Raw genomic sequence first — 5445 nt, 5'->3', positions numbered from 1 at the left:
AACTCATAATTAATCTCCATAACTGTGTGTAATGTATCAAGATTGACCAGTCAAGACTCACAAATGAGGAGAGAGATTTAACGGCTGCATTTACATGAGTAACCAATCAAAACCTGCCACATCAGCATACCGGCCGCATGTGATTCCTCCCCTCTCACGAAAAATTGACCAGCCGATAATTTAGAATCAAAATCAAACGGCAGAGAGACGTATCGAAAACGTAACGGGTTCCATCTCTCTATCCGTTCAACACGTCGCTCCACCGGTACAACCAGTTCCAGGTTACTTAACGGTGAACATGTTGGGGTCCCACCGCCGCTGCGTCCACGGTCACCGTCTTCTCTCGCGGCCGCCTACCGGACAATCCCAAAAAACAAAACAATTTTATTTTAAATCATAAAAGAATTCATAACAAACAAATAATAATGATAAAAAATTAGGAAGTAATAATTATTATTTAATTGTGCATTAAGCTATGATTTAAGGGAGATAAGGGGTTGTAGAGAGGGTCCTCTCTTTCAGATTTTGCTCCAAAATCAGAACAACCAAACCTTCCATCTGATTTGCAGAGAGTTTTCTCCAGGGACCAACCAGAGACAACCAAGGACACTGTAGAGAGAGAAAGTGGTTCTTTCTGTGAGTAACATGCAATAGATATATTATGTATATATATAGAGAGAGAAAAAGAGTTGAAGATTGTTGTTCAATTTGAAAATTGCCATCAAGTACCCTTTTTTTCTGTTCTTATTTTTGGTTGGTTTTGGTACCTATCCAACCCTGTAAGTTTCTAGCATTGTTTTTCTCTCTGCTTGCCTTTTTTTTTGTTCTCTTCTTCAAGTATTGCTCTCTGTGAATGAGTTCAACAGTGACTTGCTTTGCTGGTTTGGTTTTCTTCTGTTATTTAGAGATCTTTATTGAATTTCGGTTTTTCTAGTTGAATCATGAGGCGTAATGAATGATGGGTTGATTTAAAAATTTCAAACTTTTGTTGCTGCATTGGGATGTTGGATTCATTTCTGCATTTCGTGTGTTCAATTGAAGTTGACGTTATTTCTGGCGTTTTGCATCTTTGGGATCTGTCTATCACAGAAGGGGCATTTTTGTTTTTTCCACTAACCAAAGGTTTCATCTTTGTTATACCATGTCAAAAACAAAGGGAAATAAAAAAGTGGTTTTTGGGGATTTGTCTTGGTGATTGGTTGAACGATATTTCGATCTGAAGAAACTTGTGTGACGGGTGTTGATTAGATGGGCCTTGCTTGCTGTGATGGGTGTTTAAATTTGTGCAAAGAAGTAAAAGGGGCAAAAATTAGGAACTTGTGAATTGAATTGGATTTCATCAATTCTGTTTGAACAGGCTCTTGATTTTGCTGTGGTGGATTGAAGAGTGAAGGGCGTTCCTTTCTCTGTGGTGGAGACATGTTGGACGGTCGTTCGTGCGTTGTTCCGAGGTTGTTTTCCAGCACTTGCCAGGCAGAGAACGACTGGTCTTACATGAAGTGCTTGCTGGAGTTGGACATCAAGAATGGAAAGCGCCCTATGGAGATTGATGATGTTGAGGATGAGCCCCAGCAGCCGAGGAAGTGTACCAGGAAGTTGGATTCTTACAATAGAGTTGAAATGGCTCGAATTTCCCTTCAAAGGCAATCTATTGAGGCCAATGATTCCGTTGTTTCCCAGATGGATCAGGAGGCCACTGAGCCATTGAACGTTTGTGAAGTAGTTGTCGGAGAAGATGGAGCTTTGACCGACCGGCTATTTGGTGAGCAAGAACAGGAGGGTGATGGTGATTTGATGGATGTTGGTGACCATCAATCCGATGAACAGCAGCAGGCTAAGCCTGGGGATTTATCAGATTTTGGTGCCAGGCTATCTGAATATCGGTTGGAGGATGATGAGAATCTAATGAATTCAAGTGAACAGCAATCTGAGCAGCAACAGCAGCAGCATGGTGGGGATTCTTCAGACTCTGGTTCTCTCTTGCCACGCATGAACCGTGATAGCTCAATAGCCTGTCTCAGCCGGTGTTCAAGGTCAGACTACGGTTCTCTAGCCTCGTTGACTAGGAGCTTCCGGAACATAATCCGAAGTGGTGAACTCTATCAATGGAGGAGACTAAATGGTATTATGGAGCACTGGATTTATTTTTCCTGCGCCCTCCTGGAATGGGAGGCCTATGATCCAATCCGTCAGAGGTGGATGCATTTGCCAAGGATGGCTTCTAATGAATGCTTTATGTGTTCAGACAAGGAATCTTTAGCTGTAGGAACTGAGCTACTTGTGTTTGGGAGGGAGCTAAGATCTCATGTGATTTACAGATACAGTCTGTTGACAAACTCATGGACATCTGGAATGAGGATGAATGCTCCAAGATGCTTGTTTGGCTCAGCAAGCCTTGGAGAGATTGCAATATTAGCTGGTGGGTGTGATTCAGAGGGACACATCCTGGACTCTGCTGAATTATACAATTCTGAGACTCAAACATGGGAAACACTGCCAAGTATGAAGAAACCAAGGAAGATGTGTTCTGGGGTGTTTATGGATGGAAAGTTTTTTGTTATAGGGGGGATTGGGGGGAGTGATTCTAAGGTCCTAACATGTGGAGAGGAGTACAATATTCAGAGCAGGACATGGACAGAGATTCCTAACATGTCCCCAGGAAGAAGTAGTAGGGGTCCTGAGATGCCTGCAACAGCTGAGGCACCACCTCTGGTTGCAGTTGTAAATGATGAACTATATGCTGCTGATTACGCTGACATGGAGGTTAAGAAGTATGACAAGGAAGAAAAAGTGTGGATTACCATTGGGAGACTGCCAGAACGTGCAGTGTCGATGAATGGTTGGGGTCTTGCATTTAGGGCATGTGGAGATAAGCTTATTGTGATTGGTGGACCTAGGACTCATGGTGAGGGTTTTATTGAGCTCAATTCATGGGTGCCTAGTGCAGGGCCTCCACAGTGGGATCTACTTGCTAGGAAACGTTCTGGCAACTTTGTTTATAATTGTGCTGTGATGGGATGTTGAAGCATTGAATTTTCAAACATACAAATTTTGATGCTTCATGTCCAAGGAGTTGCACAAACATTGATTCGTCCATTGACACAGGATTCTTGCTAATTGGTACATTGCCCTCCCTTATTTCTTTCTATGATATTTTTCTTTGAAAGGTTGGGGATGATGGGGACAACATTCAGATATTACTCAAGATTAGCTGAAAAGTTTTATGGGGAGGAGCTATTCAGTCTTTTTTTTTTTCTTTTTTTTTATGTTTAAAATTTCAACCACTATTTTGTTACATTGAAATTGGCATCTTCCCCCATTTCCATTGACATGTGATTTTTCGAACTTTGGTATCATGTAGCAAAGGAATAGATTAAATAATTTAAGTTCTACACAAACTTAGGTTACTGGTGTTGTTTGTTTAAGTGCTTCTGAGAACACAACTAGATACTTGATTTTCTTGATCATAAATTTCCTAGCTTGAAGGAATGAATAACTTTCTGAGAGTTTTTTTTTTTTTTTTCTTTTTCTTTCTTGGATTCTGTATTGATTCAATTTTGCACATTTGAATTCATGGACCTTGTATTTTGAGCTCTTTCTAGTCTGGACTTCGGTATCATATATAGAATTTTCTGTCTCCAATTTTTTTATATGGACCTATGCATTATGGCACTAAAAATGATGAAAGTTTTCTTTTTTAAGACTGCAACCTTCATGAAAAAATCAGTTTGCGTCTGCTGTCAAAATAAGTAACAGTGATTAATGGTTTGTTGTTTTAAAAATCGTTATTGGAGCTATGGTTAAGAGCAAAATGTTTCAAAGTTGAAACTATAAATGAATGATCTTTATTATTAGACATTGATGGAATATTGTACTGCATCATTAAGCCATTATTATTACTTCCCATCAAACAAGTTTTTTGTTGTCTTGGCAATTGCATGAACCCTTATTTTTCAAGTGTGTCTTAAACCTGTTGAAATTGAAATATGAGTACATCTGGTATTTCTTCAACCTGTTGTAGTTATTGGATGTTTCTAATTGTAAGTATATGACAATGGTCCATGTTATAGTAGGAAACTCATCTTAGTCCTGTAACTGCAGAGTTGCTTTAAATATTTTTTGTTGGGTGGTTGCATCACCATTATTAGACATCAAAGTCCTTAAACAACTTTAGGTCCAATGTGAATAAACTCTGTTCCTGAAATAATTAATAAAAAGATAAAATAAAAAACAAGTACTTTTTTTACTGCTTAAGAGCATAAACTTTATCTTAAGTTATGGAATATACTTCATTATTTTGCATTCTTATGTCTTTTATAAGTGAATTTATCTCAACAGAACTTCCTCTTGGTAGAAATCAAGAACAGCAGTTTACTAAATGTGTGAAACAGAAGTAAATTCTGTTGCATATCAAGTTGCATAAAATAAGTGATATTTTCATTTTACAATTTGCCATTTGTTTTTTTTTTCTTTCTAATTTGCTCTTAAAAGTTAATATTAAAGCGTTCAGCCACCAAAATTACCTCACTTTTTATTTAATGTATTTATTCAAAGTGTAAAGCTATTTTAATAAAATTATTTTAAAAGACATATTTTCTTATGTACGTAGAATAATATTTTCAACATAAAAGTTCAACATTGATAGGAGAATATGGAAGAATAACCAAAAAAAAAAAAAATCAGAATTGAAGAATAATTTATTCTAACAAGTCCTAGTAACATTTCATTGACGTTTGATAACAGAAATGGCAAGTGACTCGCTCCAACAAATCTAAGGGATCAATCAAGAATGAAAGCAAAGCAACATATGATCAAGATGATGTTTCAGTTAACACATGATGCTGCATTCATAAGCAGAAAAATATTTGTTATTATTAAACTTTGGAAGAATTATAGATAGATTTTTATTTTAAATAAAAACTTGTATCCAGAGGTATCTCACAAGTACAAGTGATGAGACTAATCTCCAAGAAAGTAGAATATCAATTAAGGAATTTTTTTACCAATAAATCCTACATAGTCAGGGAAAGTAGTTAGTATGAAAATAAAGCCCAATTAAATATTTCGTCAAAAATTAATGATTTTAAAAAAAAGGAGTAAAGTCTCCCCTTTTTCTTCCAACAAAAGAGGGAAAACATTTTGAAACAAAACAAAAATGTTCAGAAATTAAGATGAGTGGTCAATATCTTCTGTTGTCTTAAGTTATGGTCTGAAGAAAATTCAATTGCCAAAAAACAGCATAATGGGCCGAATCTACTGGTATCTCTTCTCATGAGATTTTGAAAGTCCTAAGTTGTTTTTTGTTGGGTCTGATATCTTTAAACTACTAAATTCCCTTATGTAAAGCTATCCCTATAAAACTCATTGATTGATGAAGAAAACAAGGTTATATACAAGCATAAATCATGTTTGTGGAACACAAATTTGAACATTTAAAAATGGTAT

At 36.8% G+C, this 5445-nt stretch overlaps 1 pseudogene; it reads left to right on the top strand.

The window, feature by feature from the left end:
• The first annotated feature begins 496 nt into the window (after positions 1 to 496).
• Positions 497 to 5009, top strand: LOC148202953 (F-box/kelch-repeat protein SKIP11 pseudogene; annotated as a pseudogene).
• Positions 5010 to 5445: the final 436 nt, after the last annotated feature.

This window comes from Vigna umbellata, chromosome 3, assembly GCF_029865625.1.
Source record: "Vigna umbellata cultivar VRB3 chromosome 3, Vumbellata_1.0, whole genome shotgun sequence".
Lineage (NCBI taxonomy): Eukaryota > Viridiplantae > Streptophyta > Magnoliopsida > Fabales > Fabaceae > Vigna > Vigna umbellata.
This window is presented reverse-complemented; position numbering and strand designations above follow the sequence as displayed.